The following is a 25,076-nucleotide window of genomic DNA, read 5'->3' as shown; positions in this document are numbered from 1 at the left end:
AAGAAGGTTCAAATTGAACAGCTGCTGTCAACGGCCATTCTAAGCTGAATGTGCGTGCTCTTGTCGGATCACAGCAGCGATGCGGCTTAAGGCTTGGCAAGTACCAGCATGGGAGACTGGCTGCGAATTCCAAGTTCCGTTGACCTTTTTGAACCTGAAAATTGTGTTAGTTTCTCTATGAGATAGTAAAAGAAGGTTCAAACTGAACAGCTGCTGTCAACGGCCATTCTAAGCTGAATGTGCCTGCTCTCGTCAGATCGCAGCATAAATGCAGCTTAAGGCTTGGCAAGTACCAGCATGGGAGACTGGCTGGGAATCCCAAGTTCTGTTGACCTTTTTGAACTTGAAAATTGTTAGTTTCTCTGTCAAAGATGGTAAAAGAAGGTTCAAATTGAACAGCTGCTGTCAACGGCCATTCTAAGCTGAATGTGCGTGCTCTTGTCGGAGCACAGCAGCGATGTGGCTTAAGGCTTGGCAAGTACCAGCATGGGAGACTGGCTGCGAATTCCAAGTTCCGTTGACCTTTTTGAACCTGAAAATTGTGTTAGTTTCTCTATGAGATAGTAAAAGAAGGTTCAAACTGAACAGCTGCTGTCAACGGCCATTCTAAGCTGAATGTGCCTGCTCTCGTCAGATCGCAGCATCAATGCAGCTTAAGGCTTGGCAAGTACCAGCATGGGAGACTGGCTGGGAATCCCAAGTTCTGTTGACCTTTTTGAACCTGAAAATTGTTAGTTTCTCTGTCAAAGATGGTAAAAGAAGGTTCAAATTGAACAGCTGCTGTCAACGGCCATTCTAAGCTGAATGTGCCTGCTCTCGTCAGATCGCAGCAGCAATACAGCTTAAGGCTTGGCAAGTACCAGCATGGGAGACTGGCTGGGAATCCCAAGTTCTGTTGACCTTTTTGAACCTGAAAATTGTGTTAGTTTCTCTATGAGATAGTAAAAGAAGGTTCAAATTGAACAGCTGCTGTCAACGGCCATTCAAAGCTGAATGTGCCTGCTCTCGTCAGATCGCAGCAACAATGCAGCTTAAGGCTTGGCAAGTACAAGCATGGGAGACTGGCTGGGAATCCCAAGTTCTGTTGACCTTTTTGAACCTGAAAATTGTTAGTTTCTCTGTCAAAGATGGTAAAAGAAGGTTCAAATTGAACAGCTGCTGTCAACGGCCATTCTAAGCTGAATGTGCCTGCTCTCGTCAGATCGCAGCAGCAATGCAGCTTAAGGCTTGGCAAGTACCAGCATGGGAGACTGGCTGGGAATCCCAAGTTCCGTTGACCTTTTTGAACCTGAAAATTGTGTTAGTTTCTCTATGAGATAGTAAAAGAAGGTTCAAATTGAACAGCTGCTGTCAACGGCCATTCTAAGCTGAATGTGCGTGCTCTTGTCGGATCACAGCAGCGATGCGGCTTAAGGCTTGGCAAGTACCAGCATGGGAGACTGGCTGCGAATTCCAAGTTCCGTTGACCTTTTTGAACCTGAAAATTGTGTTAGTTTCTCTATGAGATAGTAAAAGAAGGTTCAAACTGAACAGCTGCTGTCAACGGCCATTCTAAGCTGAATGTGCCTGCTCTCGTCAGATCGCAGCATAAATGCAGCTTAAGGCTTGGCAAGTACCAGCATGGGAGACTGGCTGGGAATCCCAAGTTCTGTTGACCTTTTTGAACTTGAAAATTGTTAGTTTCTCTGTCAAAGATGGTAAAAGAAGGTTCAAATTGAACAGCTGCTGTCAACGGCCATTCTAAGCTGAATGTGCCTGCTCTCGTCAGATCGCAGCAGCAATGCAGCTTAAGGCTTGGCAAGTACCAGCATGGGAGACTGGCTGGGAATCCCAAGTTCTGTTGACCTTTTTGAACCTGAAAATTGTGTTAGTTTCTCTATGAGATAGTAAAAGAAGGTTCAAATTGAACAGCTGCTGTCAACGGCCATTCTAAGCTGAATGTGCCTGCTCTCGTCAGATCGCAGCAACAATGCAGCTTAAGGCTTGGCAAGTACAAGCATGGGAGACTGGCTGGGAATCCCAAGTTCTGTTGACCTTTTTGAACCTGAAAATTGTTAGTTTCTCTGTCAAAGATGGTAAAAGAAGGTTCAAATTGAACAGCTGCTGTCAACGGCCATTCTAAGCTGAATGTGCCTGCTCTCGTCAGATCGCAGCAGCAATGCAGCTTAAGGCTTGGCAAGTACCAGCATGGGAGACTGGCTGGGAATACCAAGTTCCGTTGACCTTTTTGAACCTGAAAATTGTGTTAGTTTCTCTATGAGATAGTAAAAGAAGGTTCAAACTGAACAGCTGCTGTCAACGGCCATTCTAAGCTGAATGTGCCTGCTCTCGTCAGATCAGAGCAGCAATGCAGCTTAAGGCTTGGCAAGTACCAGCATGGGAGACTGGCTGGGAATCCCAAGTTCCGTTGACCTTTTTGAACCTGAAAATTGTGTTAGTTTCTCTATGAGATAGTAAAAGAAGGTTCAAATTGAACAGCTGCTGTCAACGGCCATTCTAAGCTGAATGTGCGTGCTCTTGTCGGATCACAGGAGCGATGTGGCTTAAGGCTTGGCAAGTACCAGCATGGGAGACTGGCTGTGAATTCCAAGTTCCGTTGACCTTTTTGAACCTGAAAATTGTGTTAGTTTCTCTATGAGATAGTAAAAGAAGGTTCAAACTGAACAGCTGCTGTCAACGGCCATTCTAAGCTGAATGTGCCTGCTCTCGTCAGATCGCAGCATCAATGCAGCTTAAGGCTTGGCAAGTACCAGCATGGGAGACTGGCTGGGAATCCCAAGTTCTGTTGACCTTTTTGAACCTGAAAATTGTTAGTTTCTCTGTCAAAGATGGTAAAAGAAGGTTCAAATTGAACAGCTGCTGTCAACGGCCATTCTAAGCTGAATGTGCCTGCTCTCGTCAGATCGCAGCAGCAATGCAGCTTAAGGCTTGGCAAGTACCAGCATGGGAGACTGGCTGGGAATCCCAAGTTCCGTTGACCTTTTTGAACCTGAAAATTGTGTTAGTTTCTCTATGAGATAGTAAAAGAAGGTTCAAATTGAACAGCTGCTGTCAACGGCCATTCTAAGCTGAATGTGCCTGCTCTCGTCAGATCGCAGCAGCAATGCAGCTTAAGGCTTGGCAAGTACCAGCATGGGAGACTGGCTGGGAATCCCAAGTTCTGTTGACCTTTTTGAACCTGAAAATTGTGTTAGTTTCTCTGTCAAAGATGGTAAAAGAAGGTTCAAATTGAACAGCTGCTGTCAACGGCCATTCTAAGCTGAATGTGCCTGCTCTCGTCAGATGGCAGCAGCAATGCAGCTTAAGGCTTGGTAAGTACCAGCATGGGAGACTGGCTGGGAATCCCAAGTTCCGTTGACCTTTTTGAACCTGAAAATTGTGTTAGTTTCTCTATGAGATAGTAAAAGAAGGTTCAAATTGAACAGCTGCTGTCAACGGCCATTCTAAGCTGAATGTGCCTGCTCTCGTCAGATCGCAGCAGCAATGCAGCTTAAGGCTTGGCAAGTACCAGCATGGGAGACTGGCTGGGAATCCCAAGTTCTGTTGACCTTTTTGAACCTGAAAATTGTGTTAGTTTCTCTATGAGATAGTAAAAGAAGGTTCAAATTGAACAGCTGCTGTCAACGGCCATTCTAAGCTGAATGTGCCTGCTCTCGTCAGATGGCAGCAGCAATGCAGCTTAAGGCTTGGTAAGTACCAGCATGGGAGACTGGCTGGGAATCCCAAGTTCTGTTGACCTTTTTGAACCTGAAAATTGTGTTAGTTTCTCTATGAGATAGTAAAAGAAGGTTCAAATTGAACAGCTGCTGTCAACGGCCATTCTAAGCTGAATGTGCCTGCTCTCGTCAGATCGCAGCAGCAATGCAGCTTAAGGCTTGGCAAGTACCAGCATGGGAGACTGGCTGGGAATACCAAGTTCCGTTGACCTTTTTGAACCTGAAAATTGTGTTAGTTTCTCTATGAGATAGTAAAAGAAGGTTCAAACTGAACAGCTGCTGTCAACGGCCATTCTAAGCTGAATGTGCCTGCTCTCGTCAGATCACAGCAGCAATGCAGCTTAAGGCTTGGCAAGTACCAGCATGGGAGACTGGCTGGGAATCCCAAGTTCCGTTGACCTTTTTGAACCTGAAAATTGTGTTAGTTTCTCTATGAGATAGTAAAAGAAGGTTCAAATTGAACAGCTGCTGTCAACGGCCATTCTAAGCTGAATGTGCGTGCTCTTGTCGGAGCACAGCAGCGATGCGGCTTAAGGCTTGGCAAGTACCAGCATGGGAGACTGGCTGCGAATTCCAAGTTCCGTTGACCTTTTTGAACCTGAAAATTGTGTTAGTTTCTCTATGAGATAGTAAAAGAAGGTTCAAACTGAACAGCTGCTGTCAACGGCCATTCTAAGCTGAATGTGCCTGCTCTCGTCAGATGGCAGCAGCAATGCAGCTTAAGGCTTGGCAAGTACCAGCATGGGAGACTGGCTGGGAATCCCAAGTTCTGTTGAGCTTTTTGAACCTGAAAATTGTGTTAGTTTCTCTATGAGATAGTAAAAGAAGGTTCAAATTGAACAGCTGCTGTCAACGGCCATTCTAAGCTGAATGTGCGTGCTCTTGTCGGATCACAGCAGCGATGCGGCTTAAGGCTTGGCAAGTACCAGCATGGGAGACTGGCTGCGAATTCCAAGTTCCTTTGATCTTTTTGAACCTGAAAATTGTGTTAGTTTCTCTATGAGATAGTAAAAGAAGGTTCAAACTGAACAGCTGCTGTCAACGGCCATTCTAAGCTGAATGTGCCTGCTCTCGTCAGATCGCAGCATCAATGCAGCTTAAGGCTTGGCAAGTACCAGCATGGGAGACTGGCTGGGAATCCCAAGTTCTGTTGACCTTTTTGAACCTGAAAATTGTTAGTTTCTCTGTCAAAGATGGTAAAAGAAGGTTCAAATTGAACAGCTGCTGTCAACGGCCATTCTAAGCTGAATGTGCCTGCTCTCGTCAGATCGCAGCAGCAATGCAGCTTAAGGCTTGGCAAGTACCAGCATGGGAGACTGGCTGGGAATCCCAAGTTCCGTTGACCTTTTTGAACCTGAAAATTGTGTTAGTTTCTCTATGAGATAGTAAAAGAAGGTTCAAATTGAACAGCTGCTGTCAACGGCCATTCTAAGCTGAATGTGCGTGCTCTTGTCGGATCACAGCAGCGATGCGGCTTAAGGCTTGGCAAGTACCAGCATGGGAGACTGGCTGCGAATTCCAAGTTCCGTTGACCTTTTTGAACCTGAAAATTGTGTTAGTTTCTCTATGAGATAGTAAAAGAAGGTTCAAACTGAACAGCTGCTGTCAACGGCCATTCTAAGCTGAATGTGCCTGCTCTCGTCAGATCGCAGCAGCAATGCAGCTTAAGGCTTGGCAAGTACCAGCATGGGAGACTGGCTGGGAATCCCAAGTTCTGTTGACCTTTTTGAACCTGAAAATTGTTAGTTTCTCTGTCAAAGATGGTAAAAGAAGGTTCAAATTGAACAGATGCTGTCAACGGCCATTCTAAGCTGAATGTGCCTGCTCTCGTCAGATGGCAGCAGCAATGCAGCTTAAGGCTTGGCAAGTACCAGCATGGGAGACTGGCTGGGAATCCCAAGTTCTGTTGAGCTTTTTGAACCTGAAAATTGTGTTAGTTTCTCTATGAGATAGTAAAAGAAGGTTCAAATTGAACAGCTGCTGTCAACGGCCATTCTAAGCTGAATGTGCGTGCTCTTGTCGGATCACAGCAGCGATGCGGCTTAAGGCTTGGCAAGTACCAGCATGGGAGACTGGCTGGGAATCCCAAGTTCTGTTGACCTTTTTGAACCTGAAAATTGTGTTAGTTTCTCTATGAGATAGTAAAAGAAGGTTCAAATTGAACAGCTGCTGTCAACGGCCATTCTAAGCTGAATGTGCCTGCTCTCGTCAGATGGCAGCAGCAATGCAGCTTAAGGCTTGGTAAGTACCAGCATGGGAGACTGGCTGGGAATCCCAAGTTCCGTTGACCTTTCTGAACCTGAAAATTGTGTTAGTTTCTCTATGAGATAGTAAAAGAAGGTTCAAATTGAACAGCTGCTGTCAACGGCCATTCTAAGCTGAATGTGCCTGCTCTCGTCAGATCGCAGCAGCAATGCAGCTTAAGGCTTGGCAAGTACCAGCATGGGAGACTGGCTGGGAATCCCAAGTTCTGTTGACCTTTTTGAACCTGAAAATTGTGTTAGTTTCTCTATGAGATAGTAAAAGAAGGTTCAAATTGAACAGCTGCTGTCAACGGCCATTCTAAGCTGAATGTGCCTGCTCTCGTCAGATGGCAGCAGCAATGCAGCTTAAGGCTTGGTAAGTACCAGCATGGGAGACTGGCTGGGAATCCCAAGTTCTGTTGACCTTTTTGAACCTGAAAATTGTGTTAGTTTCTCTATGAGATAGTAAAAGAAGGTTCAAATTGAACAGCTGCTGTCAACGGCCATTCTAAGCTGAATGTGCCTGCTCTCGTCAGATCGCAGCAGCAATGCAGCTTAAGGCTTGGCAAGTACCAGCATGGGAGACTGGCTGGGAATACCAAGTTCCGTTGACCTTTTTGAACCTGAAAATTGTGTTAGTTTCTCTATGAGATAGTAAAAGAAGGTTCAAACTGAACAGCTGCTGTCAACGGCCATTCTAAGCTGAATGTGCCTGCTCTCGTCAGATCACAGCAGCAATGCAGCTTAAGGCTTGGCAAGTACCAGCATGGGAGACTGGCTGGGAATCCCAAGTTCCGTTGACCTTTTTGAACCTGAAAATTGTGTTAGTTTCTCTATGAGATAGTAAAAGAAGGTTCAAATTGAACAGCTGCTGTCAACGGCCATTCTAAGCTGAATGTGCGTGCTCTTGTCGGAGCACAGCAGCGATGCGGCTTAAGGCTTGGCAAGTACCAGCATGGGAGACTGGCTGCGAATTCCAAGTTCCGTTGACCTTTTTGAACCTGAAAATTGTGTTAGTTTCTCTATGAGATAGTAAAAGAAGGTTCAAACTGAACAGCTGCTGTCAACGGCCATTCTAAGCTGAATGTGCCTGCTCTCGTCAGATGGCAGCAGCAATGCAGCTTAAGGCTTGGCAAGTACCAGCATGGGAGACTGGCTGGGAATCCCAAGTTCTGTTGAGCTTTTTGAACCTGAAAATTGTGTTAGTTTCTCTATGAGATAGTAAAAGAAGGTTCAAATTGAACAGCTGCTGTCAACGGCCATTCTAAGCTGAATGTGCGTGCTCTTGTCGGATCACAGCAGCGATGCGGCTTAAGGCTTGGCAAGTACCAGCATGGGAGACTGGCTGCGAATTCCAAGTTCCGTTGACCTTTTTGAACCTGAAAATTGTGTTAGTTTCTCTATGAGATAGTAAAAGAAGGTTCAAACTGAACAGCTGCTGTCAACGGCCATTCTAAGCTGAATGTGCCTGCTCTCGTCAGATCGCAGCATCAATGCAGCTTAAGGCTTGGCAAGTACCAGCATGGGAGACTGGCTGGGAATCCCAAGTTCTGTTGACCTTTTTGAACCTGAAAATTGTTAGTTTCTCTGTCAAAGATGGTAAAAGAAGGTTCAAATTGAACAGCTGCTGTCAACGGCCATTCTAAGCTGAATGTGCCTGCTCTCGTCAGATCGCAGCAGCAATGCAGCTTAAGGCTTGGCAAGTACCAGCATGGGAGACTGGCTGGGAATCCCAAGTTCCGTTGACCTTTTTGAACCTGAAAATTGTGTTAGTTTCTCTATGAGATAGTAAAAGAAGGTTCAAATTGAACAGCTGCTGTCAACGGCCATTCTAAGCTGAATGTGCGTGCTCTTGTCGGATCACAGCAGCGATGCGGCTTAAGGCTTGGCAAGTACCAGCATGGGAGACTGGCTGCGAATTCCAAGTTCCGTTGACCTTTTTGAACCTGAAAATTGTGTTAGTTTCTCTATGAGATAGTAAAAGAAGGTTCAAACTGAACAGCTGCTGTCAACGGCCATTCTAAGCTGAATGTGCCTGCTCTCGTCAGATCGCAGCAGCAATGCAGCTTAAGGCTTGGCAAGTACCAGCATGGGAGACTGGCTGGGAATCCCAAGTTCTGTTGACCTTTTTGAACCTGAAAATTGTTAGTTTCTCTGTCAAAGATGGTAAAAGAAGGTTCAAATTGAACAGATGCTGTCAACGGCCATTCTAAGCTGAATGTGCCTGCTCTCGTCAGATGGCAGCAGCAATGCAGCTTAAGGCTTGGCAAGTACCAGCATGGGAGACTGGCTGGGAATCCCAAGTTCTGTTGAGCTTTTTGAACCTGAAAATTGTGTTAGTTTCTCTATGAGATAGTAAAAGAAGGTTCAAATTGAACAGCTGCTGTCAACGGCCATTCTAAGCTGAATGTGCGTGCTCTTGTCGGATCACAGCAGCGATGCGGCTTAAGGCTTGGCAAGTACCAGCATGGGAGACTGGCTGCGAATTCCAAGTTCCGTTGACCTTTTTGAACCTGAAAATTGTGTTAGTTTCTCTATGAGATAGTAAATGAAGGTTCAAACTGAACAGCTGCTGTCAACGGCCATTCTAAGCTGAATGTGCCTGCTCTCGTCAGATCGCAGCATCAATGCAGCTTAAGGCTTGGCAAGTACCAGCATGGGAGACTGGCTGGGAATCCCAAGTTCTGTTGACCTTTTTGAACCTGAAAATTGTTAGTTTCTCTGTCAAAGATGGTAAAAGAAGGTTCAAATTGAACAGCTGCTGTCAACGGCCATTCTAAGCTGAATGTGCCTGCTCTCGTCAGATCGCAGCAGCAATGCAGCTTAAGGCTTGGCAAGTACCAGCATGGGAGACTGGCTGGGAATCCCAAGTTCCGTTGACCTTTTTGAACCTGAAAATTGTGTTAGTTTCTCTATGAGATAGTAAAAGAAGGTTCAAATTGAACAGCTGCTGTCAACGGCCATTCTAAGCTGAATGTGCCTGCTCTCGTCAGATCGCAGCAGCAATGCAGCTTAAGGCTTGGCAAGTACCAGCATGGGAGACTGGCTGGGAATCCCAAGTTCTGTTGACCTTTTTGAACCTGAAAATTGTGTTAGTTTCTCTGTCAAAGATGGTAAAAGAAGGTTCAAATTGAACAGCTGCTGTCAACGGCCATTCTAAGCTGAATGTGCCTGCTCTCGTCAGATGGCAGCAGCAATGCAGCTTAAGGCTTGGTAAGTACCAGCATGGGAGACTGGCTGGGAATCCCAAGTTCTGTTGACCTTTTTGAACCTGAAAATTGTGTTAGTTTCTCTATGAGATAGTAAAAGAAGGTTCAAATTGAACAGCTGCTGTCAACGGCCATTCTAAGCTGAATGTGCCTGCTCTCGTCAGATCGCAGCAGCAATGCAGCTTAAGGTTTGGCAAGTACCAGCATGGGAGACTGGCTGGGAATCTCAAGTTCTGTTGACCTTTTTGAACCTGAAAATTGTGTTAGTTTCTCTATGAGATAGTAAAAGAAGGTTCAAATTGAAAAACTGCTGTCAACGGCCATTCTAAGCTGAATGTGCGTGCTCTTGTCGGATCACAGCAGCGATGCGGCTTAAGGCTTGGCAAGTACCAGCATGGGAGACTGGCTGCGAATTCCAAGTTCCGTTGACCTTTTTGAACCTGAAAATTGTGTTAGTTTCTCTATGAGATAGTAAAAGAAGGTTCAAACTGAACAGCTGCTGTCAACGGCCATTCTAAGCTGAATGTGCCTGCTCTCGTCAGATCGCAGCAGCAATGCAGCTTAAGGCTTGGCAAGTACCAGCATGGGAGACTGGCTGGGAATCCCAAGTTCTGTTGACCTTTTTGAACCTGAAAATTGTTAGTTTCTCTGTCAAAGATGGTAAAAGAAGGTTCAAGCTGAACAGCTGCTGTCAACGGCCATTCTAAGCTGAATGTGCCTGCTCTCGTCAGATCGCAGCAGCAATGCAGCTTAAGGCTTGGCAAGTACCAGCATGGGAGACTGGCTGGGAATCCCAAGTTCTGTTGACCTTTTTGAACCTGAAAATTGTTAGTTTCTCTGTCAAAGATGGTAAAAGAAGGTTCAAATTGAACAGCTGCTGTCAACGGCCATTCTAAGCTGAATGTGCCTGCTCTCGTCAGATGGCAGCAGCAATGCAGCTTAAGGCTTGGTAAGTACCAGCATGGGAGACTGGCTGGGAATCCCAAGTTCCGTTGACCTTTTTGAACCTGAAAATTGTGTTAGTTTCTCTATGAGATAGTAAAAGAAGGTTCAAATTGAACAGCTGGTGTCAACGGCCATTCTAAGCTGAATGTGCGTGCTCTTGTCGGATCACAGCAGCGATGCGGCTTAAGGCTTGGCAAGTACCAGCATGGGAGACTGGCTGCGAATCCCAAGTTCCGTTGACCTTTTTGAACCTGAAAATTGTGTTAGTTTCTCTATGAGATAGTAAAAGAAGGTTCAAACTGAACAGCTGCTGTCAACGGCCATTCTAAGCTGAATGTGCCTGCTCTCGTCAGATCGCAGCAGCAATGCAGCTTAAGGCTTGGCAAGTACCAGCATGGGAGACTGGCTGGGAATCCCAAGTTCCGTTGACCTTTTTGAACCTGAAAATTGTGTTAGTTTCTCTATGAGATAGTAAAAGAAGGTTCAAATTGAACAGCTGCTGTCAACGGCCATTCTAAGCTGAATGTGCCTGCTCTCGTCAGATCGCAGCAGCAATGCAGCTTAAGGCTTGGCAAGTACCAGCATGGGCGACTGGCTGGGAATCCCAAGTTCCGTTGACCTTTTTGAACCTGAAAATTGTGTTAGTTACTCTATGAGATAGTAAAAGAAGGTTCAAATTGAACAGCTGCTGTCAACGGCCATTCTAAGCTGAATGTGCCTGCTCTCATCAGATCGCAGCAGCAATGCAGCTTAAGGCTTGGCAAGTACCAGCATGGGAGACTGGCTGGGAATCCCAAGTTCTGTTGACCTTTTTGAACCTGAAAATTGTGTTAGTTTCTCTATGAGATAGTAAAAGAAGGTTCAAATTGAACAGCTGCTGTCAACGGCCATTCTAAGCTGAATGTGCCTGCTCTCGTCAGATCGCAGCAGCTTAAAGCTTGGCAAGTACCAGCATGGGAGACTGGCTGGGAATCCCAAGTTCCGTTGACCTTTTTGAACCTGAAAATTGTGTTAGTTTCTCTATGAGATAGTAAAAGAAGGTTCAAATTGAACAGCTGCTGTCAACGGCCATTCTAAGCTGAATGTGCCTGCTCTCGTCAGATCGCAGCAGCAATGCAGCTTAAGGCTTGGCAAGTACCAGCATGGGAGACTGGCTGGGAATCCCAAGTTCTGTTGACCTTTTTGAACCTGAAAATTGTGTTAGTTTCTCTATGAGATAGTAAAAGAAGGTTTAAATTGAACAGCTGCTGTCAACGGCCATTCTAAGCTGAATGTGCCTGCTCTCGTCAGATCGCAGCAACAATGCAGCTTAAGGCTTGGCAAGTACATGCATGGGAGACTGGCTGGGAATCCCAAGTTCTGTTGACCTTTTTGAACCTGAAAATTGTTAGTTTCTCTGTCAAAGATGGTAAAAGAAGGTTCAAATTGAACAGCTGCTGTCAACGGCCATTCTAAGCTGAATGTGCCTGCTCTCGTCAGATCGCAGCAGCAATGCAGCTTAAGGCTTGGCAAGTACCAGCATGGGAGACTGGCTGGGAAAACCAAGTTCCGTTGACCTTTTTGAACCTGAAAATTGTGTTAGTTTCTCTATGAGATAGTAAAAGAAGGTTCAAACTGAACAGCTGCTGTCAACGGCCATTCTAAGCTGAATGTGCCTGCTCTCGTCAGATCGCAGCATCAATGCAGCTTAAGGCTTGGCAAGTACCAGCATGGGAGACTGGCTGGGAATCCCAAGTTCCGTTGACCTTTTTGAACCTGAAAATTGTTAGTTTCTCTGTCAAAGATGGTAAAAGAAGGTTCAAATTGAACAGCTGCTGTCAACGGCCATTCTAAGCTGAATGTGCCTGCTCTCGTCAGATCGCAGCAGCAATGCAGCTTAAGGCTTGGCAAGTACCAGCATGGGAGACTGGCTGGGAATCCCAAGTTCTGTTGACCTTTTTGAACCTGAAAATTGTGTTAGTTTCTCTATGAGATAGTAAAAGAAGGTTCAAATTGAACAGCTGCTGTCAACGGCCATTCTAAGCTGAATGTGCCTGCTCTCGTCAGATCGCAGCAACAATGCAGCTTAAGGCTTGGCAAGTACAAGCATGGGAGACTGGCTGGGAATCCCAAGTTCTGTTGACCTTTTTGAACCTGAAAATTGTTAGTTTCTCTGTCAAAGATGGTAAAAGAAGGTTCAAATTGAACAGCTGATGTCAACGGCCATTCTAAGCTGAATGTGCCTGCTCTCGTCAGATCGCAGCAGCAATGCAGCTTAAGGCTTGGCAAGTACCAGCATGGGAGACTGGCTGGGAATACCAAGTTCCGTTGACCTTTTTGAACCTGAAAATTGTGTTAGTTTCTCTATGAGATAGTAAAAGAAGGTTCAAACTGAACAGCTGCTGTCAACGGCCATTCTAAGCTGAATGTGCCTGCTCTCGTCAGATCACAGCAGCAATGCAGCTTAAGGCTTGGCAAGTACCAGCATGGGAGACTGGCTGGGAATCCCAAGTTCCGTTGACTTTTTTGAACCTGAAAATTGTGTTAGTTTCTCTATGAGATAGTAAAAGAAGGTTCAAATTGAACAGCTGCTGTCAACGGCCATTCTAAGCTGAATGTGCGTGCTCTTGTCGGAGCACAGCAGCGATGTGGCTTAAGGCTTGGCAAGTACCAGCATGGGAGACTGGCTGCGAATTCCAAGTTCCGTTGACCTTTTTGAACCTGAAAATTGTGTTAGTTTCTCTATGAGATAGTAAAAGAAGGTTCAAACTGAACAGCTGCTGTCAACGGCCATTCTAAGCTGAATGTGCCTGCTCTCGTCAGATCGCAGCATCAATGCAGCTTAAGGCTTGGCAAGTACCAGCATGGGAGACTGGCTGGGAATCCCAAGTTCTGTTGACCTTTTTGAACCTGAAAATTGTTAGTTTCTCTGTCAAAGATGGTAAAAGAAGGTTCAAATTGAACAGCTGCTGTCAACGGCCATTCTAAGCTGAATGTGCCTGCTCTCGTCAGATCGCAGCAGCAATACAGCTTAAGGCTTGGCAAGTACCAGCATGGGAGACTGGCTGGGAATCCCAAGTTCTGTTGACCTTTTTGAACCTGAAAATTGTGTTAGTTTCTCTATGAGATAGTAAAAGAAGGTTCAAACTGAACAGCTGCTGTCAACGGCCATTCTAAGCTGAATGTGCCTGCTCTCGTCAGATCGCAGCAGCAATGCAGCTTAAGGCTTGGCAAGTACCAGCATGGGAGACTGGCTGGGAATCCCAAGTTCTGTTGACCTTTTTGAACCTGAAAATTGTTAGTTTCTCTGTCAAAGATGGTAAAAGAAGGTTCAAATTGAACAGCTGCTGTCAACGGCCATTCTAAGCTGAATGTGCCTGCTCTCGTCAGATGGCAGCAGCAATGCAGCTTAAGGCTTGGTAAGTACCAGCATGGGAGACTGGCTGGGAATCCCAAGTTCCGTTGACCTTTTTGAACCTGAAAATTGTGTTAGTTTCTCTATGAGATAGTAAAAGAAGGTTCAAATTGAACAGCTGGTGTCAACGGCCATTCTAAGCTGAATGTGCGTGCTCTTGTCGGATCACAGCAGCGATGCGGCTTAAGGCTTGGCAAGTACCAGCATGGGAGACTGGCTGCGAATCCCAAGTTCCGTTGACCTTTTTGAACCTGAAAATTGTGTTAGTTTCTCTATGAGATAGTAAAAGAAGGTTCAAACTGAACAGCTGCTGTCAACGGCCATTCTAAGCTAAATGTGCCTGCTCTCGTCAGATCGCAGCAGCAATGCAGCTTAAGGCTTGGCAAGTACCAGCATGGGAGACTGGCTGGGAATCCCAAGTTCCGTTGACCTTTTTGAACCTGAAAATTGTGTTAGTTTCTCTATGAGATAGTAAAAGAAGGTTCAAATTGAACAGCTGCTGTCAACGGCCATTCTAAGCTGAATGTGCCTGCTCTCGTCAGATCGCAGCAGCAATGCAGCTTAAGGCTTGGCAAGTACCAGCATGGGCGACTGGCTGGGAATCCCAAGTTCCGTTGACCTTTTTGAACCTGAAAATTGTGTTAGTTACTCTATGAGATAGTAAAAGAAGGTTCAAATTGAACAGCTGCTGTCAACGGCCATTCTAAGCTGAATGTGCCTGCTCTCATCAGATCGCAGCAGCAATGCAGCTTAAGGCTTGGCAAGTACCAGCATGGGAGACTGGCTGGGAATCCCAAGTTCTGTTGACCTTTTTGAACCTGAAAATTGTGTTAGTTTCTCTATGAGATAGTAAAAGAAGGTTCAAATTGAACAGCTGCTGTCAACGGCCATTCTAAGCTGAATGTGCCTGCTCTCGTCAGATCGCAGCAGCTTAAAGCTTGGCAAGTACCAGCATGGGAGACTGGCTGGGAATCCCAAGTTCCGTTGACCTTTTTGAACCTGAAAATTGTGTTAGTTTCTCTATGAGATAGTAAAAGAAGGTTCAAATTGAACAGCTGCTGTCAACGGCCATTCTAAGCTGAATGTGCCTGCTCTAGTCAGATCGCAGCAGCAATGCAGCTTAAGGCTTGGCAAGTACCAGCATGGGAGACTGGCTGGGAATCCCAAGTTCTGTTGACCTTTTTGAACCTGAAAATTGTGTTAGTTTCTCTATGAGATAGTAAAAGAAGGTTCAAATTGAACAGCTGCTGTCAACGGCCATTCTAAGCTGAATGTGCCTGCTCTCGTCAGATCGCAGCAGCAATGCAGCTTAAGGCTTGGCAAGTACCAGCATGGGAGACTGTCTGGGAATCCCAAGTTCCGTTGACCTTTTTGAACCTGAAAATTGTGTTAGTTTCTCTATGAGATAGTAAAAGAAGGTTCAAATTGAACAGCTGCTGTCATCGGCCATTCTAAGCTGAATGTGCCTGCTCTCGTCAGATCGCAGCAGCAATGCAGCGTAAGGCTTGGCAAGTACCAGCATGGGAGACTGGCTGGGAATCCCAAGTACTGTTGACCTTTTTGAACCTGAAAATTGTGTTAGTTTTTCTATGAGATAGTAAAAGAAGGTTCAAATTGAACAGCTGCTGTCAACGGCCATTCTAAGCTGAATGTGCCTGCTCTCGTCAGATCGCAGCAGCAATGCAGCTTAAGGCTTGGCAAGTACCAGCATGGGAGACTGGCTGGGAATCCCAAGTTCTGTTGACCTTTTTGAACCTGAAAATTGTGTTAGTTTCTCTATGAGATAGTAAAAGAAGGTTTAAATTGAACAGCTGCTGTCAACGGCCATTCTAAGCTGAATGTGCCTGCTCTCGTCAGATCGCAGCAACAATGCAGCTTAAGGCTTGGCAAGTACATGCATGGGAGACTGGCTGGGAATCCCAAGTTCTGTTGACCTTTTTGAACCTGAAAATTGTTAGTTTCTCTGTCAAAGATGGTAAAAGAAGGTTCAAATTGAACAGCTGCTGTCAACGGCCATTCTAAGCTGAATGTGCCTGCTCTCGTCAGATCGCAGCAGCAATGCAGCTTAAGGCTTGGCAAGTACCAGCATGGGAGACTGGCTGGGAAAACCAAGTTCCGTTGACCTTTTTGAACCTGAAAATTGTGTTAGTTTCTCTATGAGATAGTAAAAGAAGGTTCAAACTGAACAGCTGCTGTCAACGGCCATTCTAAGCTGAATGTGCCTGCTCTCGTCAGATCGCAGCATCAATGCAGCTTAAGGCTTGGCAAGTACCAGCATGGGAGACTGGCTGGGAATCCCAAGTTCTCTTGACCTTTTTGAACCTGAAAATTGTTAGTTTCTCTGTCAAAGATGGTAAAAGAAGGTTCAAATTGAACAGCTGCTGTCAACGGCCATTCTAAGCTGAATGTGCCTGCTCTCGTCAGATCGCAGCAGCAATGCAGCTTAAGGCTTGGCAAGTACCAGCATGGGAGACTGGCTGGGAATCCCAAGTTCTGTTGACCTTTTTGAACCTGAAAATTGTTAGTTTCTCTGTCAAAGATGGTAAAAGAAGGTTCAAATTGAACAGATGCTGTCAACGGCCATTCTAAGCTGAATGTGCCTGCTCTCGTCAGATGGCAGCAGCAATGCAGCTTAAGGCTTGGCAAGTACCAGCATGGGAGACTGGCTGGGAATCCCAAGTTCTGTTGAGCTTTTTGAACCTGAAAATTGTGTTAGTTTCTCTATGAGATAGTAAAAGAAGGTTCAAATTGAACAGCTGCTGTCAACGGCCATTCTAAGCTGAATGTGCGTGCTCTTGTCGGATCACAGCAGCGATGCGGCTTAAGGCTTGGCAAGTACCAGCATGGGAGACTGGCTGCGAATTCCAAGTTCCGTTGACCTTTTTGAACCTGAAAATTGTGTTAGTTTCTCTATGAGATAGTAAATGAAGGTTCAAACTGAACAGCTGCTGTCAACGGCCATTCTAAGCTGAATGTGCCTGCTCTCGTCAGATCGCAGCATCAATGCAGCTTAAGGCTTGGCAAGTACCAGCATGGGAGACTGGCTGGGAATCCCAAGTTCTGTTGACCTTTTTGAACCTGAAAATTGTTAGTTTCTCTGTCAAAGATGGTAAAAGAAGGTTCAAATTGAACAGCTGCTGTCAACGGCCATTCTAAGCTGAATGTGCCTGCTCTCGTCAGATCGCAGCAGCAATGCAGCTTAAGGCTTGGCAAGTACCAGCATGGGAGACTGGCTGGGAATCCCAAGTTCCGTTGACCTTTTTGAACCTGAAAATTGTGTTAGTTTCTCTATGAGATAGTAAAAGAAGGTTCAAATTGAACAGCTGCTGTCAACGGCCATTCTAAGCTGAATGTGCCTGCTCTCGTCAGATCGCAGCAGCAATGCAGCTTAAGGCTTGGCAAGTACCAGCATGGGAGACTGGCTGGGAATCCCAAGTTCTGTTGACCTTTTTGAACCTGAAAATTGTGTTAGTTTCTCTGTCAAAGATGGTAAAAGAAGGTTCAAATTGAACAGCTGCTGTCAACGGCCATTCTAAGCTGAATGTGCCTGCTCTCGTCAGATGGCAGCAGCAATGCAGCTTAAGGCTTGGTAAGTACCAGCATGGGAGACTGGCTGGGAATCCCAAGTTCTGTTGACCTTTTTGAACCTGAAAATTGTGTTAGTTTCTCTATGAGATAGTAAAAGAAGGTTCAAATTGAACAGCTGCTGTCAACGGCCATTCTAAGCTGAATGTGCCTGCTCTCGTCAGATCGCAGCAGCAATGCAGCTTAAGGTTTGGCAAGTACCAGCATGGGAGACTGGCTGGGAATCTCAAGTTCTGTTGACCTTTTTGAACCTGAAAATTGTGTTAGTTTCTCTATGAGATAGTAAAAGAAGGTTCAAATTGAAAAACTGCTGTCAACGGCCATTCTAAGCTGAATGTGCGTGCTCTTGTCGGATCACAGCAGCGATGCGGCTTAAGGCTTGGCAAGTACCAGCATGGGAGACTGGCTGCGAATTCCAAGTTCCGTTGACCTTTTTGAACCTGAAAATTGTGTTAGTTTCTCTATGAGATAGTAAAAGAAGGTTCAAACTGAACAGCTGCTGTCAACGGCCATTCTAAGCTGAATGTGCCTGCTCTCGTCAGATCGCAGCAGCAATGCAGCTTAAGGCTTGGCAAGTACCAGCATGGGAGACTGGCTGGGAATCCCAAGTTCTGTTGACCTTTTTGAACCTGAAAATTGTTAGTTTCTCTGTCAAAGATGGTAAAAGAAGGTTCAAGCTGAACAGCTGCTGTCAACGGCCATTCTAAGCTGAATGTGCCTGCTCTCGTCAGATCGCAGCAGCAATGCAGCTTAAGGCTTGGCAAGTACCAGCATGGGAGACTGGCTGGGAATCCCAAGTTCTGTTGACCTTTTTGAACCTGAAAATTGTTAGTTTCTCTGTCAAAGATGGTAAAAGAAGGTTCAAATTGAACAGCTGCTGTCAACGGCCATTCTAAGCTGAATGTGCCTGCTCTCGTCAGATGGCAGCAGCAATGCAGCTTAAGGCTTGGTAAGTACCAGCATGGGAGACTGGCTGGGAATCCCAAGTTCCGTTGACCTTTTTGAACCTGAAAATTGTGTTAGTTTCTCTATGAGATAGTAAAAGAAGGTTCAAATTGAACAGCTGGTGTCAACGGCCATTCTAAGCTGAATGTGCGTGCTCTTGTCGGATCACAGCAGCGATGCGGCTTAAGGCTTGGCAAGTACCAGCATGGGAGACTGGCTGCGAATCCCAAGTTCCGTTGACCTTTTTGAACCTGAAAATTGTGTTAGTTTCTCTATGAGATAGTAAAAGAAGGTTCAAACTGAACAGCTGCTGTCAACGGCCATTCTAAGCTGAATGTGCCTGCTCTCGTCAGATCGCAGCAGCAATGCAGCTTAAGGCTTGGCAAGTACCAGCATGGGAGACTGGCTGGGAATCCCAAGTTCCGTTGACCTTTTTGAACCTGAAAATTGTGTTAGTTTCTCTATGAGATAGTAAAAGAAGGTTCAAATTGAACAGCTGCTGTCAACGGCCATTCTAAGCTGAATGTGCCTGCTCTCGTCAGATCGCAGCAGCAATGCAGCTTAAGGCTTGGCAAGTACCAGCATGGGCGACTGGCTGGGAATCCCAAGTTCCGTTGACCTTTTTGAACCTGAAAATTGTGTTAGTTACTCTATGAGATAGTAAAAGAAGGTTCAAATTGAACAGCTGCTGTCAACGGCCATTCTAAGCTGAATGTGCCTGCTCTCATCAGATCGCAGCAGCAATGCAGCTTAAGGCTTGGCAAGTACCAGCATGGGAGACTGGCTGGGAATCCCAAGTTCTGTTGACCTTTTTGAACCTGAAAATTGTGTTAGTTTCTCTATGAGATAGTAAAAGAAGGTTCAAATTGAACAGCTGCTGTCAACGGCCATTCTAAGCTGAATGTGCCTGCTCTCGTCAGATCGCAGCAGCTTAAAGCTTGGCAAGTACCAGCATGGGAGACTGGCTGGGAATCCCAAGTTCCGTTGACCTTTTTGAACCTGAAAATTGTGTTAGTTTCTCTATGAGATAGTAAAAGAAGGTTCAAATTGAACAGCTGCTGTCAACGGCCATTCTAAGCTGAATGTGCCTGCTCTCGTCAGATCGCAGCAGCAATGCAGCTTAAGGCTTGGCAAGTACCAGCATGGGAGACTGGCTGGGAATCCCAAGTTCTGTTGACCTTTTTGAACCTGAAAATTGTGTTAGTTTCTCTATGAGATAGTAAAAGAAGGTTTAAATTGAACAGCTGCTGTCAACGGCCATTCTAAGCTGAATGTGCCTGCTCTCGTCAGATCGCAGCAACAATGCAGCTTAAGGCTTGGCAAGTACATGCATGGGAGACTGGCTGGGAATCCCAAGTTCTGTTGACCTTTTTGAACCTGAAAATTGTTAGTTTCTCTGTCAAAGATGGTAAAAGAAGGTTCAAATTGAACAGCTGCTGTCAACGGCCATTCTAAGCTGAATGTGCCTGCTCTCGTCAGATCGCAGCAGCAATGCAGCTTAAGGCTTGGCAAGTACCAGCATGGGAGACTGGCTGGGAAAACCAAGTTCCGTTGACCTTTTTGAACCTGAAAATTGTGTTAGTTTCTCTATGAGATAGTAAAAGAAGGTTCAAACTGAACAGCTGCTGTCAACGGCCATTCTAAGCTGAATGTGCCTGCTCTCGTCAGATCGCAGCATCAATGCAGCTTAAGGCTTGGCAAGTACCAGCATGGGAGACTGGCTGGGAATCCCAAGTTCCGTTGACCTTTTTGAACCTGAAAATTGTTAGTTTCTCTGTCAAAGATGGTAAAAGAAGGTTCAAATTGAACAGCTGCTGTCAACGGCCATTCTAAGCTGAATGTGCCTGCTCTCGTCAGATCGCAGCAGCAATGCAGCTTAAGGCTTGGCAAGTACCAGCATGGGAGACTGGCTGGGAATCCCAAGTTCTGTTGACCTTTTTGAACCTGAAAATTGTGTTAGTTTCTCTATGAGATAGTAAAAGAAGGTTCAAATTGAACAGCTGCTGTCAACGGCCATTCTAAGCTGAATGTGCCTGCTCTCGTCAGATCGCAGCAACAATGCAGCTTAAGGCTTGGCAAGTACAAGCATGGGAGACTGGCTGGGAATCCCAAGTTCTGTTGACCTTTTTGAACCTGAAAATTGTTAGTTTCTCTGTCAAAGATGGTAAAAGAAGGTTCAAATTGAACAGCTGATGTCAACGGCCATTCTAAGCTGAATGTGCCTGCTCTCGTCAGATCGCAGCAGCAATGCAGCTTAAGGCTTGGCAAGTACCAGCATGGGAGACTGGCTGGGAATACCAAGTTCCGTTGACCTTTTTGAACCTGAAAATTGTGTTAGTTTCTCTATGAGATAGTAAAAGAAGGTTCAAACTGAACAGCTGCTGTCAACGGCCATTCTAAGCTGAATGTGCCTGCTCTCGTCAGATCACAGCAGCAATGCAGCTTAAGGCTTGGCAAGTACCAGCATGGGAGACTGGCTGGGAATCCCAAGTTCCGTTGACTTTTTTGAACCTGAAAATTGTGTTAGTTTCTCTATGAGATAGTAAAAGAAGGTTCAAATTGAACAGCTGCTGTCAACGGCCATTCTAAGCTGAATGTGCGTGCTCTTGTCGGAGCACAGCAGCGATGTGGCTTAAGGCTTGGCAAGTACCAGCATGGGAGACTGGCTGCGAATTCCAAGTTCCGTTGACCTTTTTGAACCTGAAAATTGTGTTAGTTTCTCTATGAGATAGTAAAAGAAGGTTCAAACTGAACAGCTGCTGTCAACGGCCATTCTAAGCTGAATGTGCCTGCTCTCGTCAGATCGCAGCATCAATGCAGCTTAAGGCTTGGCAAGTACCAGCATGGGAGACTGGCTGGGAATCCCAAGTTCTGTTGACCTTTTTGAACCTGAAAATTGTTAGTTTCTCTGTCAAAGATGGTAAAAGAAGGTTCAAATTGAACAGCTGCTGTCAACGGCCATTCTAAGCTGAATGTGCCTGCTCTCGTCAGATCGCAGCAGCAATACAGCTTAAGGCTTGGCAAGTACCAGCATGGGAGACTGGCTGGGAATCCCAAGTTCTGTTGACCTTTTTGAACCTGAAAATTGTGTTAGTTTCTCTATGAGATAGTAAAAGAAGGTTCAAACTGAACAGCTGCTGTCAACGGCCATTCTAAGCTGAATGTGCCTGCTCTCGTCAGATCGCAGCAGCAATGCAGCTTAAGGCTTGGCAAGTACCAGCATGGGAGACTGGCTGGGAATCCCAAGTTCTGTTGACCTTTTTGAACCTGAAAATTGTTAGTTTCTCTGTCAAAGATGGTAAAAGAAGGTTCAAATTGAACAGCTGCTGTCAACGGCCATTCTAAGCTGAATGTGCCTGCTCTCGTCAGATGGCAGCAGCAATGCAGCTTAAGGCTTGGTAAGTACCAGCATGGGAGACTGGCTGGGAATCCCAAGTTCCGTTGACCTTTTTGAACCTGAAAATTGTGTTAGTTTCTCTATGAGATAGTAAAAGAAGGTTCAAATTGAACAGCTGGTGTCAACGGCCATTCTAAGCTGAATGTGCGTGCTCTTGTCGGATCACAGCAGCGATGCGGCTTAAGGCTTGGCAAGTACCAGCATGGGAGACTGGCTGCGAATCCCAAGTTCCGTTGACCTTTTTGAACCTGAAAATTGTGTTAGTTTCTCTATGAGATAGTAAAAGAAGGTTCAAACTGAACAGCTGCTGTCAACGGCCATTCTAAGCTAAATGTGCCTGCTCTCGTCAGATCGCAGCAGCAATGCAGCTTAAGGCTTGGCAAGTACCAGCATGGGAGACTGGCTGGGAATCCCAAGTTCCGTTGACCTTTTTGAACCTGAAAATTGTGTTAGTTTCTCTATGAGATAGTAAAAGAAGGTTCAAATTGAACAGCTGCTGTCAACGGCCATTCTAAGCTGAATGTGCCTGCTCTCGTCAGATCGCAGCAGCAATGCAGCTTAAGGCTTGGCAAGTACCAGCATGGGCGACTGGCTGGGAATCCCAAGTTCCGTTGACCTTTTTGAACCTGAAAATTGTGTTAGTTACTCTATGAGATAGTAAAAGAAGGTTCAAATTGAACAGCTGCTGTCAACGGCCATTCTAAGCTGAATGTGCCTGCTCTCATCAGATCGCAGCAGCAATGCAGCTTAAGGCTTGGCAAGTACCAGCATGGGAGACTGGCTGGGAATCCCAAGTTCTGTTGACCTTTTTGAACCTGAAAATTGTGTTAGTTTCTCTATGAGATAGTAAAAGAAGGTTCAAATTGAACAGCTGCTGTCAACGGCCATTCTAAGCTGAATGTGCCTGCTCTCGTCAGATCGCAGCAGCTTAAAGCTTGGCAAGTACCAGCATGGGAGACTGGCTGGGAATCCCAAGTTCCGTTGACCTTTTTGAACCTGAAAATTGTGTTAGTTTCTCTATGAGATAGTAAAAGAAGGTTCAAATTGAACAGCTGCTGTCAACGGCCATTCTAAGCTGAATGTGCCTGCTCTAGTCAGATCGCAGCAGCAATGCAGCTTAAGGCTTGGCAAGTACCAGCATGGGAGACTGGCTGGGAATCCCAAGTTCTGTTGACCTTTTTGAACCTGAAAATTGTGTTAGTTTCTCTATGAGATAGTAAAAGAAGGTTCAAATTGAACAGCTGCTGTCAACGGCCATTCTAAGCTGAATGTGCCTGCTCTCGTCAGATCGCAGCAGCAATGCAGCTTAAGGCTTGGCAAGTACCAGCATGGGAGACTGTCTGGGAATCCCAAGTTCCGTTGACCTTTTTGAACCTGAAAATTGTGTTAGTTTCTCTATGAGATAGTAAAAGAAGGTTCAAATTGAACAGCTGCTGTCATCGGCCATTCTAAGCTGAATGTGCCTGCTCTCGTCAGATCGCAGCAGCAATGCAGCGTAAGGCTTGGCAAGTACCAGCATGGGAGACTGGCTGGGAATCCCAAGTACTGTTGACCTTTTTGAACCTGAAAATTGTGTTAGTTTTTCTATGAGATAGTAAAAGAAGGTTCAAATTGAACAGCTGCTGTCAACGGCCATTCTAAGCTGAATGTGCCTGCTCTCGTCAGATCGCAGCAGCAATGCAGCTTAAGGCTTGGCAAGTACCAGCATGGGAGACTGGCTGGGAATCCCAAGTTCTGTTGACCTTTTTGAACCTGAAAATTGTGTTAGTTTCTCTATGAGATAGTAAAAGAAGGTTTAAATTGAACAGCTGCTGTCAACGGCCATTCTAAGCTGAATGTGCCTGCTCTCGTCAGATCGCAGCAACAATGCAGCTTAAGGCTTGGCAAGTACATGCATGGGAGACTGGCTGGGAATCCCAAGTTCTGTTGACCTTTTTGAACCTGAAAATTGTTAGTTTCTCTGTCAAAGATGGTAAAAGAAGGTTCAAATTGAACAGCTGCTGTCAACGGCCATTCTAAGCTGAATGTGCCTGCTCTCGTCAGATCGCAGCAGCAATGCAGCTTAAGGCTTGGCAAGTACCAGCATGGGAGACTGGCTGGGAAAACCAAGTTCCGTTGACCTTTTTGAACCTGAAAATTGTGTTAGTTTCTCTATGAGATAGTAAAAGAAGGTTCAAACTGAACAGCTGCTGTCAACGGCCATTCTAAGCTGAATGTGCCTGCTCTCGTCAGATCGCAGCATCAATGCAGCTTAAGGCTTGGCAAGTACCAGCATGGGAGACTGGCTGGGAATCCCAAGTTCTGTTGACCTTTTTGAACCTGAAAATTGTTAGTTTCTCTGTCAAAGATGGTAAAAGAAGGTTCAAATTGAACAGCTGCTGTCAACGGCCATTCTAAGCTGAATGTGCCTGCTCTCGTCAGATCGCAGCAGCAATGCAGCTTAAGGCTTGGCAAGTACCAGCATGGGAGACTGGCTGGGAATCCCAAGTTCTGTTGACCTTTTTGAACCTGAAAATTGTTAGTTTCTCTGTCAAAGATGGTAAAAGAAGGTTCAAATTGAACAGATGCTGTCAACGGCCATTCTAAGCTGAATGTGCCTGCTCTCGTCAGATGGCAGCAGCAATGCAGCTTAAGGCTTGGCAAGTACCAGCATGGGAGACTGGCTGGGAATCCCAAGTTCTGTTGAGCTTTTTGAACCTGAAAATTGTGTTAGTTTCTCTATGAGATAGTAAAAGAAGGTTCAAATTGAACAGCTGCTGTCAACGGCCATTCTAAGCTGAATGTGCGTGCTCTTGTCGGATCACAGCAGCGATGCGGCTTAAGGCTTGGCAAGTACCAGCATGGGAGACTGGCTGCGAATTCCAAGTTCCGTTGACCTTTTTGAACCTGAAAATTGTGTTAGTTTCTCTATGAGATAGTAAATGAAGGTTCAAACTGAACAGCTGCTGTCAACGGCCATTCTAAGCTGAATGTGCCTGCTCTCGTCAGATCGCAGCATCAATGCAGCTTAAGGCTTGGCAAGTACCAGCATGGGAGACTGGCTGGGAATCCCAAGTTCTGTTGACCTTTTTGAACCTGAAAATTGTTAGTTTCTCTGTCAAAGATGGTAAAAGAAGGTTCAAATTGAACAGCTGCTGTCAACGGCCATTCTAAGCTGAATGTGCCTGCTCTCGTCAGATCGCAGCAGCAATGCAGCTTAAGGCTTGGCAAGTACCAGCATGGGAGACTGGCTGGGAATCCCAAGTTCCGTTGACCTTTTTGAACCTGAAAATTGTGTTAGTTTCTCTATGAGATAGTAAAAGAAGGTTCAAATTGAACAGCTGCTGTCAACGGCCATTCTAAGCTGAATGTGCCTGCTCTCGTCAGATCGCAGCAGCAATGCAGCTTAAGGCTTGGCAAGTACCAGCATGGGAGACTGGCTGGGAATCCCAAGTTCTGTTGACCTTTTTGAACCTGAAAATTGTGTTAGTTTCTCTGTCAAAGATGGTAAAAGAAGGTTCAAATTGAACAGCTGCTGTCAACGGCCATTCTAAGCTGAATGTGCCTGCTCTCGTCAGATGGCAGCAGCAATGCAGCTTAAGGCTTGGTAAGTACCAGCATGGGAGACTGGCTGGGAATCCCAAGTTCTGTTGACCTTTTTGA

The 25,076-nt window shown here is 45.7% G+C and overlaps 98 pseudogenes; all 98 read left to right on the top strand.

The window, feature by feature from the left end:
- The first annotated feature begins 215 nt into the window (after nt 1-215).
- LOC140091792 (5S ribosomal RNA) lies at nt 216-334 on the top strand (annotated as a pseudogene).
- A 259-nt stretch (nt 335-593) lies between these two features.
- On the top strand, nt 594-712 carry LOC140085660 (5S ribosomal RNA; annotated as a pseudogene).
- Nucleotides 713-782: 70 nt separating this feature from the next.
- Nucleotides 783-901, top strand: LOC140084594 (5S ribosomal RNA; annotated as a pseudogene).
- A 70-nt stretch (nt 902-971) lies between these two features.
- Nucleotides 972-1,090, top strand: LOC140096613 (5S ribosomal RNA; annotated as a pseudogene).
- Nucleotides 1,091-1,160: 70 nt separating this feature from the next.
- Nucleotides 1,161-1,279, top strand: LOC140099545 (5S ribosomal RNA; annotated as a pseudogene).
- Nucleotides 1,280-1,538: 259 nt separating this feature from the next.
- LOC140091790 (5S ribosomal RNA) lies at nt 1,539-1,657 on the top strand (annotated as a pseudogene).
- A 70-nt stretch (nt 1,658-1,727) lies between these two features.
- Nucleotides 1,728-1,846, top strand: LOC140080334 (5S ribosomal RNA; annotated as a pseudogene).
- Nucleotides 1,847-1,916: 70 nt separating this feature from the next.
- Nucleotides 1,917-2,035, top strand: LOC140087093 (5S ribosomal RNA; annotated as a pseudogene).
- Nucleotides 2,036-2,105: 70 nt separating this feature from the next.
- On the top strand, nt 2,106-2,224 carry LOC140078465 (5S ribosomal RNA; annotated as a pseudogene).
- Nucleotides 2,225-2,672: 448 nt separating this feature from the next.
- On the top strand, nt 2,673-2,791 carry LOC140085659 (5S ribosomal RNA; annotated as a pseudogene).
- Nucleotides 2,792-2,861: 70 nt separating this feature from the next.
- On the top strand, nt 2,862-2,980 carry LOC140099544 (5S ribosomal RNA; annotated as a pseudogene).
- A 70-nt stretch (nt 2,981-3,050) lies between these two features.
- LOC140080331 (5S ribosomal RNA) lies at nt 3,051-3,169 on the top strand (annotated as a pseudogene).
- A 72-nt stretch (nt 3,170-3,241) lies between these two features.
- On the top strand, nt 3,242-3,360 carry LOC140090232 (5S ribosomal RNA; annotated as a pseudogene).
- Nucleotides 3,361-3,430: 70 nt separating this feature from the next.
- On the top strand, nt 3,431-3,549 carry LOC140080330 (5S ribosomal RNA; annotated as a pseudogene).
- A 70-nt stretch (nt 3,550-3,619) lies between these two features.
- On the top strand, nt 3,620-3,738 carry LOC140091953 (5S ribosomal RNA; annotated as a pseudogene).
- Nucleotides 3,739-3,808: 70 nt separating this feature from the next.
- On the top strand, nt 3,809-3,927 carry LOC140078454 (5S ribosomal RNA; annotated as a pseudogene).
- Nucleotides 3,928-3,997: 70 nt separating this feature from the next.
- On the top strand, nt 3,998-4,116 carry LOC140087975 (5S ribosomal RNA; annotated as a pseudogene).
- A 637-nt stretch (nt 4,117-4,753) lies between these two features.
- LOC140085658 (5S ribosomal RNA) lies at nt 4,754-4,872 on the top strand (annotated as a pseudogene).
- A 70-nt stretch (nt 4,873-4,942) lies between these two features.
- On the top strand, nt 4,943-5,061 carry LOC140099542 (5S ribosomal RNA; annotated as a pseudogene).
- A 259-nt stretch (nt 5,062-5,320) lies between these two features.
- LOC140080329 (5S ribosomal RNA) lies at nt 5,321-5,439 on the top strand (annotated as a pseudogene).
- Nucleotides 5,440-5,887: 448 nt separating this feature from the next.
- Nucleotides 5,888-6,006, top strand: LOC140090231 (5S ribosomal RNA; annotated as a pseudogene).
- Nucleotides 6,007-6,076: 70 nt separating this feature from the next.
- Nucleotides 6,077-6,195, top strand: LOC140080328 (5S ribosomal RNA; annotated as a pseudogene).
- Nucleotides 6,196-6,265: 70 nt separating this feature from the next.
- Nucleotides 6,266-6,384, top strand: LOC140091951 (5S ribosomal RNA; annotated as a pseudogene).
- Nucleotides 6,385-6,454: 70 nt separating this feature from the next.
- LOC140078442 (5S ribosomal RNA) lies at nt 6,455-6,573 on the top strand (annotated as a pseudogene).
- Nucleotides 6,574-6,643: 70 nt separating this feature from the next.
- On the top strand, nt 6,644-6,762 carry LOC140087973 (5S ribosomal RNA; annotated as a pseudogene).
- Nucleotides 6,763-7,399: 637 nt separating this feature from the next.
- LOC140085657 (5S ribosomal RNA) lies at nt 7,400-7,518 on the top strand (annotated as a pseudogene).
- A 70-nt stretch (nt 7,519-7,588) lies between these two features.
- On the top strand, nt 7,589-7,707 carry LOC140099541 (5S ribosomal RNA; annotated as a pseudogene).
- Nucleotides 7,708-7,966: 259 nt separating this feature from the next.
- LOC140080327 (5S ribosomal RNA) lies at nt 7,967-8,085 on the top strand (annotated as a pseudogene).
- A 448-nt stretch (nt 8,086-8,533) lies between these two features.
- Nucleotides 8,534-8,652, top strand: LOC140085656 (5S ribosomal RNA; annotated as a pseudogene).
- Nucleotides 8,653-8,722: 70 nt separating this feature from the next.
- Nucleotides 8,723-8,841, top strand: LOC140099539 (5S ribosomal RNA; annotated as a pseudogene).
- A 70-nt stretch (nt 8,842-8,911) lies between these two features.
- On the top strand, nt 8,912-9,030 carry LOC140080326 (5S ribosomal RNA; annotated as a pseudogene).
- Nucleotides 9,031-9,102: 72 nt separating this feature from the next.
- On the top strand, nt 9,103-9,221 carry LOC140091950 (5S ribosomal RNA; annotated as a pseudogene).
- Nucleotides 9,222-9,291: 70 nt separating this feature from the next.
- On the top strand, nt 9,292-9,410 carry LOC140092972 (5S ribosomal RNA; annotated as a pseudogene).
- Nucleotides 9,411-9,669: 259 nt separating this feature from the next.
- LOC140080325 (5S ribosomal RNA) lies at nt 9,670-9,788 on the top strand (annotated as a pseudogene).
- A 70-nt stretch (nt 9,789-9,858) lies between these two features.
- Nucleotides 9,859-9,977, top strand: LOC140080324 (5S ribosomal RNA; annotated as a pseudogene).
- A 70-nt stretch (nt 9,978-10,047) lies between these two features.
- Nucleotides 10,048-10,166, top strand: LOC140090230 (5S ribosomal RNA; annotated as a pseudogene).
- A 259-nt stretch (nt 10,167-10,425) lies between these two features.
- LOC140099538 (5S ribosomal RNA) lies at nt 10,426-10,544 on the top strand (annotated as a pseudogene).
- Nucleotides 10,545-10,614: 70 nt separating this feature from the next.
- On the top strand, nt 10,615-10,733 carry LOC140078595 (5S ribosomal RNA; annotated as a pseudogene).
- A 70-nt stretch (nt 10,734-10,803) lies between these two features.
- On the top strand, nt 10,804-10,922 carry LOC140080087 (5S ribosomal RNA; annotated as a pseudogene).
- A 251-nt stretch (nt 10,923-11,173) lies between these two features.
- LOC140080323 (5S ribosomal RNA) lies at nt 11,174-11,292 on the top strand (annotated as a pseudogene).
- Nucleotides 11,293-11,362: 70 nt separating this feature from the next.
- LOC140089534 (5S ribosomal RNA) lies at nt 11,363-11,481 on the top strand (annotated as a pseudogene).
- Nucleotides 11,482-11,551: 70 nt separating this feature from the next.
- Nucleotides 11,552-11,670, top strand: LOC140083897 (5S ribosomal RNA; annotated as a pseudogene).
- A 70-nt stretch (nt 11,671-11,740) lies between these two features.
- Nucleotides 11,741-11,859, top strand: LOC140084235 (5S ribosomal RNA; annotated as a pseudogene).
- A 70-nt stretch (nt 11,860-11,929) lies between these two features.
- Nucleotides 11,930-12,048, top strand: LOC140080322 (5S ribosomal RNA; annotated as a pseudogene).
- Nucleotides 12,049-12,118: 70 nt separating this feature from the next.
- LOC140087092 (5S ribosomal RNA) lies at nt 12,119-12,237 on the top strand (annotated as a pseudogene).
- A 70-nt stretch (nt 12,238-12,307) lies between these two features.
- Nucleotides 12,308-12,426, top strand: LOC140078431 (5S ribosomal RNA; annotated as a pseudogene).
- Nucleotides 12,427-12,496: 70 nt separating this feature from the next.
- On the top strand, nt 12,497-12,615 carry LOC140089912 (5S ribosomal RNA; annotated as a pseudogene).
- Nucleotides 12,616-12,874: 259 nt separating this feature from the next.
- On the top strand, nt 12,875-12,993 carry LOC140085655 (5S ribosomal RNA; annotated as a pseudogene).
- A 70-nt stretch (nt 12,994-13,063) lies between these two features.
- LOC140084593 (5S ribosomal RNA) lies at nt 13,064-13,182 on the top strand (annotated as a pseudogene).
- Nucleotides 13,183-13,252: 70 nt separating this feature from the next.
- Nucleotides 13,253-13,371, top strand: LOC140080320 (5S ribosomal RNA; annotated as a pseudogene).
- Nucleotides 13,372-13,441: 70 nt separating this feature from the next.
- Nucleotides 13,442-13,560, top strand: LOC140090229 (5S ribosomal RNA; annotated as a pseudogene).
- Nucleotides 13,561-13,819: 259 nt separating this feature from the next.
- On the top strand, nt 13,820-13,938 carry LOC140087479 (5S ribosomal RNA; annotated as a pseudogene).
- Nucleotides 13,939-14,008: 70 nt separating this feature from the next.
- LOC140078594 (5S ribosomal RNA) lies at nt 14,009-14,127 on the top strand (annotated as a pseudogene).
- A 70-nt stretch (nt 14,128-14,197) lies between these two features.
- Nucleotides 14,198-14,316, top strand: LOC140080076 (5S ribosomal RNA; annotated as a pseudogene).
- A 251-nt stretch (nt 14,317-14,567) lies between these two features.
- On the top strand, nt 14,568-14,686 carry LOC140092677 (5S ribosomal RNA; annotated as a pseudogene).
- A 70-nt stretch (nt 14,687-14,756) lies between these two features.
- LOC140086566 (5S ribosomal RNA) lies at nt 14,757-14,875 on the top strand (annotated as a pseudogene).
- Nucleotides 14,876-14,945: 70 nt separating this feature from the next.
- On the top strand, nt 14,946-15,064 carry LOC140093907 (5S ribosomal RNA; annotated as a pseudogene).
- A 70-nt stretch (nt 15,065-15,134) lies between these two features.
- LOC140080319 (5S ribosomal RNA) lies at nt 15,135-15,253 on the top strand (annotated as a pseudogene).
- Nucleotides 15,254-15,323: 70 nt separating this feature from the next.
- LOC140089533 (5S ribosomal RNA) lies at nt 15,324-15,442 on the top strand (annotated as a pseudogene).
- Nucleotides 15,443-15,512: 70 nt separating this feature from the next.
- LOC140083886 (5S ribosomal RNA) lies at nt 15,513-15,631 on the top strand (annotated as a pseudogene).
- Nucleotides 15,632-15,890: 259 nt separating this feature from the next.
- On the top strand, nt 15,891-16,009 carry LOC140080318 (5S ribosomal RNA; annotated as a pseudogene).
- Nucleotides 16,010-16,457: 448 nt separating this feature from the next.
- On the top strand, nt 16,458-16,576 carry LOC140085653 (5S ribosomal RNA; annotated as a pseudogene).
- Nucleotides 16,577-16,646: 70 nt separating this feature from the next.
- LOC140099537 (5S ribosomal RNA) lies at nt 16,647-16,765 on the top strand (annotated as a pseudogene).
- Nucleotides 16,766-16,835: 70 nt separating this feature from the next.
- LOC140080317 (5S ribosomal RNA) lies at nt 16,836-16,954 on the top strand (annotated as a pseudogene).
- A 72-nt stretch (nt 16,955-17,026) lies between these two features.
- LOC140091949 (5S ribosomal RNA) lies at nt 17,027-17,145 on the top strand (annotated as a pseudogene).
- Nucleotides 17,146-17,215: 70 nt separating this feature from the next.
- On the top strand, nt 17,216-17,334 carry LOC140092970 (5S ribosomal RNA; annotated as a pseudogene).
- Nucleotides 17,335-17,593: 259 nt separating this feature from the next.
- Nucleotides 17,594-17,712, top strand: LOC140080316 (5S ribosomal RNA; annotated as a pseudogene).
- A 70-nt stretch (nt 17,713-17,782) lies between these two features.
- LOC140080315 (5S ribosomal RNA) lies at nt 17,783-17,901 on the top strand (annotated as a pseudogene).
- A 70-nt stretch (nt 17,902-17,971) lies between these two features.
- Nucleotides 17,972-18,090, top strand: LOC140090228 (5S ribosomal RNA; annotated as a pseudogene).
- Nucleotides 18,091-18,349: 259 nt separating this feature from the next.
- On the top strand, nt 18,350-18,468 carry LOC140099536 (5S ribosomal RNA; annotated as a pseudogene).
- A 70-nt stretch (nt 18,469-18,538) lies between these two features.
- On the top strand, nt 18,539-18,657 carry LOC140078593 (5S ribosomal RNA; annotated as a pseudogene).
- A 70-nt stretch (nt 18,658-18,727) lies between these two features.
- Nucleotides 18,728-18,846, top strand: LOC140080064 (5S ribosomal RNA; annotated as a pseudogene).
- Nucleotides 18,847-19,097: 251 nt separating this feature from the next.
- On the top strand, nt 19,098-19,216 carry LOC140080314 (5S ribosomal RNA; annotated as a pseudogene).
- Nucleotides 19,217-19,286: 70 nt separating this feature from the next.
- Nucleotides 19,287-19,405, top strand: LOC140089532 (5S ribosomal RNA; annotated as a pseudogene).
- Nucleotides 19,406-19,475: 70 nt separating this feature from the next.
- LOC140083875 (5S ribosomal RNA) lies at nt 19,476-19,594 on the top strand (annotated as a pseudogene).
- Nucleotides 19,595-19,664: 70 nt separating this feature from the next.
- On the top strand, nt 19,665-19,783 carry LOC140084234 (5S ribosomal RNA; annotated as a pseudogene).
- Nucleotides 19,784-19,853: 70 nt separating this feature from the next.
- Nucleotides 19,854-19,972, top strand: LOC140080313 (5S ribosomal RNA; annotated as a pseudogene).
- A 70-nt stretch (nt 19,973-20,042) lies between these two features.
- Nucleotides 20,043-20,161, top strand: LOC140087091 (5S ribosomal RNA; annotated as a pseudogene).
- A 70-nt stretch (nt 20,162-20,231) lies between these two features.
- LOC140078420 (5S ribosomal RNA) lies at nt 20,232-20,350 on the top strand (annotated as a pseudogene).
- Nucleotides 20,351-20,798: 448 nt separating this feature from the next.
- On the top strand, nt 20,799-20,917 carry LOC140085652 (5S ribosomal RNA; annotated as a pseudogene).
- Nucleotides 20,918-20,987: 70 nt separating this feature from the next.
- On the top strand, nt 20,988-21,106 carry LOC140084591 (5S ribosomal RNA; annotated as a pseudogene).
- Nucleotides 21,107-21,176: 70 nt separating this feature from the next.
- On the top strand, nt 21,177-21,295 carry LOC140080312 (5S ribosomal RNA; annotated as a pseudogene).
- A 70-nt stretch (nt 21,296-21,365) lies between these two features.
- Nucleotides 21,366-21,484, top strand: LOC140090226 (5S ribosomal RNA; annotated as a pseudogene).
- Nucleotides 21,485-21,743: 259 nt separating this feature from the next.
- On the top strand, nt 21,744-21,862 carry LOC140087478 (5S ribosomal RNA; annotated as a pseudogene).
- A 70-nt stretch (nt 21,863-21,932) lies between these two features.
- On the top strand, nt 21,933-22,051 carry LOC140078592 (5S ribosomal RNA; annotated as a pseudogene).
- A 70-nt stretch (nt 22,052-22,121) lies between these two features.
- On the top strand, nt 22,122-22,240 carry LOC140080052 (5S ribosomal RNA; annotated as a pseudogene).
- Nucleotides 22,241-22,491: 251 nt separating this feature from the next.
- LOC140092676 (5S ribosomal RNA) lies at nt 22,492-22,610 on the top strand (annotated as a pseudogene).
- A 70-nt stretch (nt 22,611-22,680) lies between these two features.
- On the top strand, nt 22,681-22,799 carry LOC140086443 (5S ribosomal RNA; annotated as a pseudogene).
- Nucleotides 22,800-22,869: 70 nt separating this feature from the next.
- On the top strand, nt 22,870-22,988 carry LOC140093906 (5S ribosomal RNA; annotated as a pseudogene).
- A 70-nt stretch (nt 22,989-23,058) lies between these two features.
- LOC140080311 (5S ribosomal RNA) lies at nt 23,059-23,177 on the top strand (annotated as a pseudogene).
- A 70-nt stretch (nt 23,178-23,247) lies between these two features.
- LOC140089531 (5S ribosomal RNA) lies at nt 23,248-23,366 on the top strand (annotated as a pseudogene).
- Nucleotides 23,367-23,436: 70 nt separating this feature from the next.
- LOC140083863 (5S ribosomal RNA) lies at nt 23,437-23,555 on the top strand (annotated as a pseudogene).
- A 70-nt stretch (nt 23,556-23,625) lies between these two features.
- Nucleotides 23,626-23,744, top strand: LOC140085651 (5S ribosomal RNA; annotated as a pseudogene).
- A 70-nt stretch (nt 23,745-23,814) lies between these two features.
- On the top strand, nt 23,815-23,933 carry LOC140080309 (5S ribosomal RNA; annotated as a pseudogene).
- Nucleotides 23,934-24,381: 448 nt separating this feature from the next.
- On the top strand, nt 24,382-24,500 carry LOC140085650 (5S ribosomal RNA; annotated as a pseudogene).
- Nucleotides 24,501-24,570: 70 nt separating this feature from the next.
- LOC140099535 (5S ribosomal RNA) lies at nt 24,571-24,689 on the top strand (annotated as a pseudogene).
- Nucleotides 24,690-24,759: 70 nt separating this feature from the next.
- LOC140080308 (5S ribosomal RNA) lies at nt 24,760-24,878 on the top strand (annotated as a pseudogene).
- Nucleotides 24,879-24,950: 72 nt separating this feature from the next.
- On the top strand, nt 24,951-25,069 carry LOC140091948 (5S ribosomal RNA; annotated as a pseudogene).
- Nucleotides 25,070-25,076: the final 7 nt, after the last annotated feature.

The sequence above is a fragment of the Engystomops pustulosus genome, chromosome 9, assembly GCF_040894005.1.
Source record: "Engystomops pustulosus chromosome 9, aEngPut4.maternal, whole genome shotgun sequence".
NCBI classification, from domain to species: domain Eukaryota; kingdom Metazoa; phylum Chordata; class Amphibia; order Anura; family Leptodactylidae; genus Engystomops; species Engystomops pustulosus.
Note: the sequence above shows the minus strand (reverse complement) of the source record. Positions and strands in the feature narration are given on the sequence as shown.